The sequence below is a fragment of the Schistocerca gregaria genome, chromosome X (assembly GCF_023897955.1).
Source record: "Schistocerca gregaria isolate iqSchGreg1 chromosome X, iqSchGreg1.2, whole genome shotgun sequence".
NCBI lineage: Eukaryota > Metazoa > Arthropoda > Insecta > Orthoptera > Acrididae > Schistocerca > Schistocerca gregaria.
The window spans coordinates 318,219,773-318,233,700 of NC_064931.1; positions in this window are offsets into that span (position 1 = coordinate 318,219,773).

Here is a 13,928-nt window from a genome sequence, read left to right on the forward strand (position 1 = left end):
CATCATGACACACACATGCCCTTTTCAAGCCATGTGCCGCTGGCTAAAACCGATTATTAATTAGACAAAGAGCAGATGTAATGAAATAGTGACATTTAGTGCTCTATTTTGTCTTATTGCTTTATGTAATAACTGAAAATACTGTGTTGTCTCTCCCTGATGAATTTTGCTTCGCACTATAGGTATACCTCTCTAAGTCGCATGTCTATTTATTACTTCCGGTTTGTAGCTATTCTACTTATGGAAGTTAAGATGGAGCGCATAATGCATGAGAACACGACGATTCGCAGATTGCACCAGGCAAGTGGAAACAAGCCGTGCCTAGCACGTTCTCCGCATCCAAACACTCTGCTTAATTCATTTTGCGCCTTTGTGTGAACAGGCTGAAGCGTGGCTGTTTGCTTCTCGCATAAGCTCTTTCCGGGCGCCGAGGTACCTATTTTCATACTTTATGAGTGAAACGCCCGACCGTTCCCACTTTTTCTCCCTGAAAAATTTCCTTCATTTCATTACACGTGTAAAGGATTTCTACAGGGATTAGAGCAGCATATTACGCGGGCAAGATGCGCTGAGCAGTTTTTATTCCTTTTCAGCTTTCGTCATTCAAACATTCAGCAAGCTCTATATTTCTGTCAACACTTCCTAGGAATGACGTCAATTGCATGTTCGGCTTTGCGGGTCTGGAATCTGAGAAGCGTTCTTTCGGTATCGATTCATACTCATAACCAAAAACGACGGTAGTATGCTCGTTACACGATCGTCACGGTAACCTGTACTAAAATGTTACATTCGCTTAATATAATTGATACGCATGCCTTGGAATTAACGAAGCTAGAGAGGCTAGCAAAAGACTGTGAGTTACCGGTATGTATATGTGTATTTGTTAAAAATCATCTCCCATTACTGTTAGATGCCCACTGTTAAGTTCGTGGGGGAAGGGGGTACAAAAATATGGAGACACCATTAAAAATAGCTTACAGTTGTCTCGGAATGGATAAATACGGATAAATACAGGTCCACATCCATAAAGGTAAACATTTTAAATACAGAACCTATATGGTTTTAAGGGAATATTACACCTTCCTTCCTGAAAAATAGTGGCACGTTCTGGTAACAATGATATACACTCCTGGAAATTGAAATAAGAACACCGTGAATTCATTGTCCCAGGAAGGGGCAACTTTATTGACACATTCCTGGGGTCAGATACATCACATGTTCTCACTGACAGAACCACAGGCACATAGACACAGGCAACAGAGCATGCACAATGTCGGCACTAGTACAGTGTATATCCACATTTCGCAGCAATGCAGGCTGCTATTCTCCCATGGAGAATACGGTCTTGGCGTGCATCCGTGCGTCGCTGCGGTCCGGTCCCAGGTCGACGGGCACGTGCACCTTCCGCCGACCACTGGCGACAACATCGATGTACTGTGGAGACCTCACGCCCCACGTGTTGAGCAGTTCGGCGGTACGTCCACCCGGCCTCCCGCATGCCCACTATACGCCCTCGCTCAATCGTAGAGATGCTGGATGCTGGATGTAGTCCTGTGGAACGGCTTGCCATGCCATTTCCACCTGGCGCCTCAGTTGGACCAGCGTTCGTGCTGGACGTGCAGACCGCGTGAGACGACGCTTCATCCAGTCCCAAACATGCTCAATGGGGGACAGATCCGGAGACCTTGCTGGCCAGGGTAGTTGACTTACACCTTCTAGAGCACGTTGGGTGGCACGGGATACATGCGGACGTGCATTGTCCTGTTGGAACAGCAAGTTCCCTTGCCGGTCTAGGAATGGTAGAACGATGGGTCCGACGACTGTTTGGATGTACCGTGCACTATTCAGTGTCCCCTCGACGATCACCAAAAGTGTACGGCCAGTGTAGGAGATCGCTCCCCACACCATGATGCTTGGTGTTGGCCCTGTGTGCCTCGGTCATATGCAGTCCTGATTGTGGCGCTCACCTGCACGGCGCCAAACACGCATACGACCATCATTGGCACCAAGGCAGAAGCGACTCTCATCGCTGAAGACGACACGTCTCCATTCGTCCCTCCATTCACGCCTGTCGCGACACCACTGGAGTCGGGCTGCACGATGTTGGGGCGTGAGCGGAAGACGGCGTAACGGTGTGCGGGACCGTAGCCCAGCTTCATGGAGACGGTTGCGAATGGTCCTCGCCGATACCCCAGGAGCAACAGTGTCCCTAATTTGCTGGGAAGTGGCGGTGCGGTCCCCTACAGCACTGCGTAGGATCCTACGGTCTTGGCGTGCATCCGTGCGTCGCTGCGGTCCGGTCCCAGGTCGACGGGCACGTGCACCTTCCGCCGACCACTGGCGACAACATCGATGTACTGTGGAGACCTCACGCCCCACGTGTTGAGCAGTTCGGCGGTACGTCCACCCGGCCTCCCGCATGCCCACTATACGCCCTCGCTCAAAGTCCGTCAACTGCAAATACGGTTCACGTCCACGCTGTCGCGGCATGCTACCAGTGTTAAAGACTACGATGGAGCTCTGTATGCCACGGCAAACTGGCTGACACTGACGGCGGCGGTGCACAAATGCTGCGCAGCTAGCGCCATTCGACGGCCAACACCGCGGTTCCTGGTGTGTCCGCTGTGCCGTGCGTGTGATCATTGCTTGTACAGCCCTCTCGCAGTGTCCGGAGCAAGTATGGTGGGTCTGACACACCGGTGTCAATGTGTTCTTTTTTCCATTTCCAGGAGTGTAGTTCGACAGCTATCGCGCACCCTTTCCTCCATAGCAGATCACAGAGTTAAAGTGACTATGATGGAAGTGGATAGCGGCTATTGCACCCTTCTCTGCAGTGTGGGACAAAGGCTTCATAATAGTTGTATCTGGGGGTTGTGGTGGCCAGGGGAGGTGCGACGGTTTATCCTCGTGCTCAGAAAACCAGTCCTGGACGATGTGAGCTACGTGCACAGGGGCGCTGTCTTCTTGGAACATAGCATCACCATTGGGGCACAAGCTTGTACTAGGGGTCCCTTGATCCTTAGCAGTAATATGACTTTGCAGTTTAATGACTGAGGCCATGGAATACCACGATATGGCTGCCCAAATCATCGCCGAACTCCTACCATGTTTCACTCCTGGGACGTAAACGCCGTCAGAAATTGGAAACTGTGTGAAGCAAAACTCATCCGGCCAAAAGACATTATCTCAATGGCTCCATAATCTAGGTTTTATGGCTTCGCCACCAAGTTCTACTGTTACGGGCACGTGCATCACTGACGAGTGGCTTTGGAATTATAGCTTGCTCTGCGATTCCCTCTTCCGCACCTCCATTCGTGTTGCTTTGCTTCTGACAGGGCTCGTGAGTGCGACGTCCTGTTCTGCATTAACTTTTGTAAGTGTCATCATCCTATTATTCTCCACAACTGTGTTCAGTGACCGTCACTAATATCAATATTCACTGTCACCCTCATTAAGACTTAGCGGATGATGAAACTTCCTGGCAGATTAAAACTGTGTCCCGGACCGAGACTCGAACTCTGAACCTTTGCCTTTTGCGGGCAAGTACTCTACCAACTGCGCTACCCAAGCACGACTCACGCCCTTTCCTCACAGCTTTCCTTCTGCCAGTAGCTCGTCTCCTACCTTCCAAACTTTACAGAACTAGCACTCCTGAAAGAAAGGGTATTGCGGAGATGTGGCTTAGCCACAGCCTGGAGGATGTTTGCAGGATGAGATTTTCACTCTCCAGCGGAGTGTGCACTGATATGAAACTCACTGGCAAAAATATCTTCAATATGGTGCCCCTTGAAAAACCATAGCCGCCCGGTGTGGCCGAGCGGTTCTAGGTGCTACAGTCTGGAACCGCGCGACGGCTACGGTCGCAGGTTCGAATCCTGCCTCGGGCATGGATGTGTGTGATGTCCTTAGGTTTAATTAGTTCTAAGTTCTAGGGGACTGATGACCTTAGAAGTTAAGTCCCATAGTGCTCAGAGCCATTTGAAACATTTGAAAAACCATACACTTCGACAACCTTATTTATGGAAGCACCCACCTTCAGGGCACCAAAAACTTGCCAACCTTTGAATACACTTTGCTCCGGTATAGTTCACTCGTAACTACAAAGGACAATGTTCTGACCACGATCGGTACTTGCAACGTATTGCGAATATTGCGCAGGTGCAGTTCGTGGTCAAATATAACTGCGCAACCTGCAGACTTGGCCAGCAAATGTACTTACTTTCAAGCATATGTTTCTCGCTTTATTTCCATGTTTTTGTCCAAGCCCTGTTAGCAGCTAATATTCACGTACTCTGAATTTGTGATATCAGAAACTATGAACAAAATGCTAGTTTACGTATATTTCACAAAGCCAGTCACTAAATGTGTAAAAAACTACATCCTTGTAATTAAAGTCAGATCATTATCTCAGCTGAAGGGCACTAGGGGAAGGAACCAGCTGTTGATTTCTTTCAGATCAATTTCCCCCCGTTTCAGATAAGCTTACAAATCCTCACTCTATATCGACGGGTGGAATGTAATTCCAATCATTCTCTTGCGGTATACTTGTGTAGTGCTCTACTCAGTTCACCACATTCCTCATTATAGGTGTTTGTTTATTCATACTAGAGACGAAATACAAAACAGAGGTAGTGGACGAAGGGACCATGACGCAGGAAATCGGAGGTTATCTTCGTCCATGATAATATCATATAAGAAATGCTCGATACAAACTGCTACCTGTAGTATTTTTCAACTTCCGTATTCTAATGTTTTCCGCGTCTGTCACCTCGCTAGCAGTATTTCTGTGATAACCCGTGACTACTTTTCGATATCACTGATGAAGTCGGTCCTTACTCAGTTGCGAGGGGTAGTCCCATCGATGAACTTTAGCGAACGGTATGGCTCGTCGAATAGGAAATCAGCGCGGCCAGTGGGAGGTAGCACCCTTTGTATTTAAATGGAGAACAAACATTGTGTTCTACTCTGTTCTATGGTGTGTTTGGTGTAACGTGGTCATAACATGGCAAGCTGTAGCTCTGTAGCTAGTGTAGTGTACGTAGACACACACACACACACACACACACACACACACACACACACAGAGAGAGAGAGAGAGAGAGAGAGAGAGAGAGAGAGAGAGAGAGAGAGAGACTGGTTAGCGGTTACAGCTCGGTTTTTTTTATGTGAAAACTTATAATGAGAATTGCATCCTGCGTTCTCTGGTCACGAGCAGCGAGTAATACGGTGGCATGATACGATATGCATTTCGACATGCCATCCATATGAAAGGAAGTTATTCGTCTCTGTACTGAGGCATTATGATTTATACTGTTCGATATGACTTGTACAGAGGGGCACCCAGTTGAATTACTGTGGGCTAGAATTCGTTTTCTACATGCTATGCATTTCAGACATAGGAGAGATACAAATCCTCTCTTCATTAATCTAAAGATTCCTAGCATTTTCTTCGGTGTCACGAGTAATTTGTGAGCGACGTCTATGTCATTAGGTGGTTAATGTAGCTTTAACTATATTCTTCCGTATAATATCAGCAGCTGATATGCAGTCTTGTTGTATTTTTTCACGCTCCTTCCCATTATCACCCTGAGAGCCTTTACATAACATTCTTTTCAACAAGCCATGTTGTCATGAACTTAGAATTTATTCATTATTGGACATCCTATCATAATCTTCAGCAAGAGTACTTAGTCAGTGAGAATTGTTCAGCACAAGCTGCATTAAGTATACGAAATATTAGAAGCATCTTTCACACGCCTATTTCAAACTGCAGTAAGTCTTCGTAGAAATCTTAGTAACAGCGAATAGTTCACCTCATTACGATCAGTCATCTTTTGTTATTCATGACATTCAATCTCCTCGTAGTAAAACATGCTCAGAGCACGTCATTCATCTACAAAGTGAGGCACCTTGTACATTTTGTAAGTCAAGTGACGATATCATTGATGGGGAAATGGATTATTGAAATGTATTTATATAATATTTTAAGCACATTATTTAATCATCGCGCCAAGTAACTCTTACATGTGTCAACTTATATTTGAAATGGAGTCAGGTTGCCTTACAACAATACTTTCATGGTCAGTATCCAGCGATACAAAAGGGCATTATAAACAGGGCATTTTTTGCTAGTCATTCTTATATGAGCACGTAGTGAAACAAGATACAGTCCACTTACAAAGTAATCCAAGCCAATGTAGCCACATCCGTCGTTTTCCCGTACAGTTTAAACATTTTTTCAACTTTCTCAACAAATCGAAAGAGGCCATTTCTTATGTTTTTCACAATATCCAACCTCAAGTCCTTTAAACGTCACTAAAATGAAGTTATAATGTAAATGTAAATGTGTACATTGTATCTGTTCTCACACATCAAAAGTTGTGAGGACAACAGTTCAACAGCCCATACGGCTGAGAAAGATGTTTTTCATTATTTTCATAAATCTCTTAACGTGAAAGGAGAGACTGTTTCCTTGAAAGGTCCAGGGTACATCCTTCCCCATGTCTGTCCAATCTGAACTTGTGCTCTGTCACTAAATACCGCAACATCGATGTGACACTAAACACAGATCTCGATCACACACTGACAAGAAAAATATCGCACCACCAAAATGTCATTAATATAGGTAAAGAAATTTCGGTAATACATTTGTCTAGGTAGAGTATGTAACTGACTAATATTGTAAGATCACAGGTTAATATAAATGCAAGATAAACCGTTTCACATGTGAAACGCTGGTACATTAATAAGCGGTGTAACAGGCAGAATTGAATGCAAGGGTGCAAACGTGCGTGTATTGTGTTTAGGTGCCGCATGCCAGTATGTGGGATAGTGTTCCACGTCTGTTGCACTTGGTCAGTCAATACAGGGACGGTTAATACTGTTTGTGGATGACGCCGGAGTTACCGTCAGATGATGTCCCATACCTGCTCGACTGGAAACAGATCTGTTGATCGAGCAGGCCAAGGAAACATGTCGACACTCTATAGAGCATGTTGGATTATAACAACGGTATGCGGGCGAGCGCTATCCTGTTGGAAAACATTCCCTGAAATGCCGTTCATGAATGGCAACTCAGCAGGTACAATCACCAGATTTAGGTACAGTTTTGCAGTAAGGGTGTATGGGATAATCACGCCATACGAAATCGCACCCCATACCATAGCTACAGATGTAGGTCCAGTGTGTCTAGCACGCAGAAATGTCGGTTGCACACCCTCAACTGGCGTCCTTCTAACCAAAACACGGCCATAACTGGCACTGATACAAAACCGGCTTTCAGCAGAAAACACAAGAGACCTCCATCCTGCCCTTCAGTAAGTTCTCGCTTGATACCACTGAAGCTGCAAATGGTGGTGGTTTGTGGTCAGTCAAATTCACGCTACAGGTCGTCTGGCTCGGAGATGCCTTCGAAGCAACCGATTTGTAACAGTTCGTTCTGTTACTGTATTTCCAACTGCTGTTCAAATTACTGCAGCAAATGCGACAGAGCCATACGGCGAACACGATGCTCTTCACTGTCGGTAGTGACAAGTGGACGTCTGGAACCCGGTCTTTCTGTGTCCAGATTCTGAATAGACGTGTATTTATATATTTCCTGAAACCAGGACATCTTCTTACTGTCTTTGAAGTATACTATTCTGTCTCTACGATCACATGCATAGAGCGACGACACCATATCTTCATATGCAACTCGTTCATCGTCCCAGGAATTTACGTGTTAAAATCGTATCCAACACACAGCCGTTTTTAGATTTGTAGCACACCACATTGGGCTAAACTGTTTGGGTGAAGCAAAGATTGCAGAATACCTACTTAGTACTTGTCTCGCATCCGAGACTGCAACGAACGAAACATATTTAAACATAGTTGCAGTCGTAATAAAACCCTTCTTTGATTGCGATGATCTTCGCACTTTGAAGCATCATTGTAAAATGCCCCGAATATTGCCCAATATCTTTACATTTATGCAACGTGTTATACAATTCCCGTTAGTAGAGAGTCATTTACAAGATGTTCATATGGGATTTTGCCTATGGTGCAGTGCCAGCAGGGAAGCTTAGCGATGATTCAAATGTAATATTTACGCCCACAGTTCCCATCTTCACACCTTACATTACTTTAAACAATCTATGACCACTATGAGTAATAATTCCTTAAATTTCAGTTAGCTAAGTGTACATCCGAAACCATCATCAGTCTCATAGTACGATATGTAAAACTTTCCATACGTGTCGTACAACAGTCCATATGCGTTTGTTTATATCAAGCGGTAAGTTGTCGTGTGGAAAAAATTGGGAGTTTAGGTAAACTCTAGACCTTATTAGTTCACAGGAGTCAAATACAATTGGATCGTTTTCAAAATTCCCCTTCCTGCCTGTTTGCAGCGCTAGAATAATAAAGCGAGGCGTTTCTAGCTGAATAAGCCTTAATCTCCCACGTTTGGCAACATAGTTGTGAAAGGGTTGGACACTCAACACTCACATAGCTTCCATGAACGTTATCTCCTTTGAGGAAACCCATTAACATATTGACTGGAATGTGCACACTAAGGGGGAGTTATCTGTCGATCCGACTGTGAACCACAAAACATTTTGTAGGGCATTCAGATCCAGTGTTGATGCAGAGACGTATGTCTTGAGAGTCAGTGTGAAACTGACATTGCTGCTGCAGTAGATTTCAACGCCATTAAATTCGTATCTTCATTCTTGAAACAGAAAGATTGTGTGAAACGTACAACATTACTGTTGCTGCTGAGGTCCTCTTTGGTTTAAATACCACTTCCAAAAACAGGAAGAGCATGCTTGGAAACGTCACTCCATCTTGACGTTGAATATTGATTCGTATCTCATTGATGTTATTAAACGTTACTGAAGCAAAAGGTTTATGGAAATAATATTTCTGGCTAATGGTACACTCGTCTTATTGAGCTGGAATTGTTACATCGAGTGACGTCATTGTGAGGTTTCACTCCTATGGATTTAAGAATCTAATAAATTCACGCACGTAATCTCGTTCTGTTCCCGCTGCAAGGTGGTATTCTGGTGGCTGGATATCCGGTATTTATACTTAATAACCATTTTTCTGCTTTGTATGAAGATGTACGTAATTTTCCCTGTGCTCCACTCTTCCTTGATTTGATCTACTGGAGGAAAGTGGTTAGCTTTGATGGCAGACGAACATTCATTCAATATTAGAGTGTATAATATGACCTCTACATCTGAAATAATGAAGTGACGTGCATACGACTCATTTTTATGCAATTATCAGGTGCAACATTAGAAGGAATGTCCACAGAGAAGTGTAATGAGGACTTGGTAGCGTCGAAAATTGAAGAACAGATGGTTCTTGTTGGTGAAGTAACAAAACATTTCTTCTGGTCGGCTCAGACCGCCGTATGAGTCAAAGTAGCAGATTGTACTACGGCCTCTTTTTTAACACACGCAACTCTGCGAGTTACATATCATCCAGCAGTATCTAAACTAACAATTCCACATTCCTTGGATTTCCACATCGTCTTTGGTATCGTACCCTGCATTAAAACACCCCAAAATATTGAGATTTTGAATTTTATAATGGGCTTAAGTAGATCTATAATTGTTAGCGGTCTATCTGGCAGTATCACTATGAGTCTCTCTTAAGGACAGCCAAAGTCCTTTTCTGTATTGTTTTAAATATAGTCTTTTAGTGATAGCCCTCATTGCCGTGTTAAGCTTTCAGTCTGCTGTAGTTGCTTCTCTAGATTTTGGGTACTCTTCACTTCTTGAGTTATGCCAATGGCTACCCTGGATAACGCTCATATGGCTGCCAGCCCAGAAAATGCATGGATTAGAAACATAATTGTTCCACCAGATGTCTTAGGTACTGGCAGAACCTTGTCATTTTAACAAGTCTTTTTTCCCTCCTTTCTGCCTCAAGCCATCTTTTGCCACCGCCACATCTGATTCGAGGCTGTTTTTTAAATATCTTATAAGATTTTTCTTCTTTAGTGTGATACGGGCTGCATTCATAAGTTGCTTGAAATATATTCTAGCGCCCAACATAACTTTCGCACACTTTGCCGTATCAGCCACGAATGACGAAATACGTTCTCCTATACCAGTGTCCTTTCTTCGACATATTATTCTAGATTTATCAGCAAATATTGGGTCTGTAATGTAGCGAAATTCGACGATCTGTATTTTTGGCTTAAGCCACATGCAGCTACTTGCACGTGTCATCTTGTATATTAAATTCCTTACCGCCACAAGCTAGGCGCTTTTAAATTTCGTTATACGTTCACAAAAACTGTATCCAAGTAAATGAAGTTCGACTGGTAGGTTCTCGAGAATACCACTCCCATCTCTGTTGATGCTTTTCCTAGCACTCACGCCACGCTACTTCTTGGTTTGAGGCTTGTGTATCCTATTACATAGCAAATTGCGAGCTTTCACCCATCTGTTTTGCTTTGATGCGAAGCCGAGCCATTTCACTAATAACTTGCTCCTTCGACGCCCTATGACCCACTGTAAATGCTGAATATTGCACTGTGTTGCTGATAATCCCCTCAGAGCCAGAGGTGACCCACTGGGCTCAGTGCTGTGCTTTTTAACGTGTAAAAATCTGTATTCATGTGTGGTTGATTTCAGCCTATATTTATTTACAATGTTACTCCTGACTGCTTTGAGCACCACTGCTATCCATGAAATAAGACGCAATTATTTAAGCTACAATTATTTATTACGTAATAAACCGAAAATATCCTCATTAATATTTCTAGAAAACCACAGCAACAGCAACAGCAAGATGTTTCAATGGAATCCTCAGTACTGCAAATAGAACTCGCCTGTACATCATTGTCAGCACTCCAATCAAGTCATGCTGAGGAAAATAAGTGAATACAGAAAAATCAGTGCTGAGGAATGTGGTATGGTAATGGCGGTGTTTTTCTTTGAAATACGTCCAGTCAACTTCTTTAACAACCATCATCCAGAGACAAATGGAGAAACAACATGCTGTGCGTGGATATTGAAAACCTACAACCTGCTGCTGCTGTGAACACCTCTACTACCATCGTAATAGTAACAAGAAAATAAACCCTTAATATAACATCACACAAACATAATTTTAATAATAACAATTATAGATAGATGAATACTTACTGCAGTTGCTTGCGCTTCTTGCATGGTGCGAGGCTCATTACGCGTATGAAGAAGGGTACACAATTTCCAAATATGCTGCACGGTGTGTTGGTGGAACTAGTCACGCAATGAATCTTCTTGCCATTATGGTGCATAGAGATTATTCGTCGAAAAATAATCCTCCTGTCTACAGTCTTACGCTCCTCCACTATCACGCTCTGCCATTCCGGATACAGGAAGCTTTGAGTACATTTCTCTGACACATGTTGGCAACAAATAGGCTCCTCAAATTCTTCTTTGCTCAAGGCAAGTAAGTGTCTTGTCGACTTGACACGTGACGCACAGAAAACGATGAAATGACTGTGTTATCCGTGTGACATCGACAGATCGTTCGAAAACAATTAATTTGTTCATATATATCAGTTATAATGTCGTGCAACAAGTAACGTCACAGAATCTCTACAACTGGCTATAGAGCGAGGGTATGGGTGCAGTCGCACGTTATTTTGTGGATACTCTGCAGCATGTACAGGCGAGTGCCCGGGCCCGTCAGATTATGAGAACGCCACAGTACGTGAGCATCGTAGGAACTACAGTCGCCTCTCACTCCCATGAAAAGTGCAAACTTACCGGTAAGCGCCGACGTATACTACACATGTGACTCACTCTGCCGTGCAACAAGCGAACTTAACGGTACACGTAAACATGTGAACTACGGTTGACTCTCGCTCTCATGAAAATGCTCCACTAGAGATACGGGCGCGTTCGAGGACGCTTCATTCTGGACACAGTATGGCATCATACATGGGAAAATAAAAGGGAACGTAATTGATTCCCAAGCAAAAGCGCGGGGGCCAGAGGGAGGGGGGGGGGGGGTGGTTCAGCAGGGGCATGGGGCTCTCCCCCTGCATGGCCTTGCCACATGGCCAGATGCAATTATACTGATGTCATGATTCCTAGAAAGGTTTTTGAGATATCTCAGTGTTAATGCTGATATGACATGCACAATTGTCTCAGCTATAATAAGACGCTAAAGATCGTTTGAAGGTTGGTCACAACATACACTGGTTCACTTCTATTGCAGACATGCAAACAAGGCTTACATATTGCCTTAAACACAGGGTGTGGCGAAATCCGGCTACAACTAGGGAATATAAGTTATCTTCATTTACACTGAGCAATAAAAACTGGTCATATGTTGGAGTACTGGTCCAAATTAATGGACTCAAGGAAGTTTACTACACTCCTGGAAATTGAAATAAGAACACCGTGAATTCATTGTCCCAGGAAGGGGCAACTTTATTGACACATTCCTGGGGTCAGATACATCACATGATCACACTGACAGAACCACAGGCACATAGACACAGGCAACAGAGCATGTATAATGTCGGCACTAGTACAGTGTATATCCACCTTTCGCAGCAATGCAGGCTGCTATTCTCCCATGGAGACGATCGTAGAGATGCTGGATGTAGTCCTGTGGAACGGCTTGCCATGCCATTTCCACCTGGCGCCTCAGTTGGACCAGCGTTCGCGCTGGACGTGCAGACCGCGTGAGACGACGCTTCATCCAGTCCCAAACATGCTCAATGGGGGACAGATCCGGAGATCTTGCTGGCCAGGGTAGTTGACTTACACCTTCTAGAGCACGTTGGGTGGCACGGGATACATGCGGACGTGCATTGTCCTGTTGGAACAGCAAGTTCCCTTGCCGGTCTAGGAATGGTAGAACGATGGGTTCGATGACGGTTTGGATGTACCGTGCACTATTCAGTGTCCCCTCGACGATCACCAGAGGTGTATGGCCAGTGTAGGAGATCGCTCCCCACACCATGATGCCGGGTGTTGGCCCTGTGTGCCTCGGTCGTATGCAGTCCTGATTGTGGCGCTCACCTGCACGGCGCCAAACACGCATACGACCATCAATGGCACCAAGGCAGAAGCGACTCTCATCGCTGAAGACGACACGTCACCATTCGTCCCTCCATTCACGCTTGTCGCGACACCACTGGAGGCGGGCTGCACGATGTTGGGGCGTGAGCGGAAGACGGCCTAACGGTGTGCGGGACCGTAGCCCAGCTTCATGGAGACGGTTGCGAATGGTCCTCGCCGATACCCCAGGAGCAACAGTGTCCCTAATTTGCTGGGAAGTGGCGGTGCGGTCCCCTACGGCACTGCGTAGGATCCTACGGTCTTGGCGTGCATCCGTGCGTCGCTTCGGCCCGGTCCCAGGTCGACGGGCACGTGCACCCTCCGCCCACCACTGGCGACAACATCGATGTACTGTGGAGACCTCACGCCCCACGTGTTGAGCAATTCGGCGGTACGTTCACCCGGCCTCCCGCATGCCCACTATACGCCCTCGCTCAAAGTCCGTCAACTGCACATACGGTTCACGTCCACGCTGTCGCGGCATGCTACCAGTGTTAAAGACTGCGATGGAGCTCCGTATGCCACGGCAAACTGGCTGACACTGACGGCGGCGGTGCACAAATGCTGCGCAGCTAGCGCCATTCGACGGGCAACACCGCGGTTCCTGGTGTGTCCGCTGTGCCGTGCGTGTGATCATTGCTTGTACAGCCCTCTCGCAGTGTCCGGAGCAAGTATGGTGGGTCTGACACACCGGTGTCAATGTGTTCTTTTTTCCATTTCCAGGAGTGTACATTAAATAACATACGATTTAAGTACACTACTGGCCATTAAAATTGCTACGCCAAGAAGAACTGCAGATGATAAAAGGGTATTCATTGGATAAATATATTCTACTACAACTGACATGTGATTACATTTTCACGCAATTTGCGT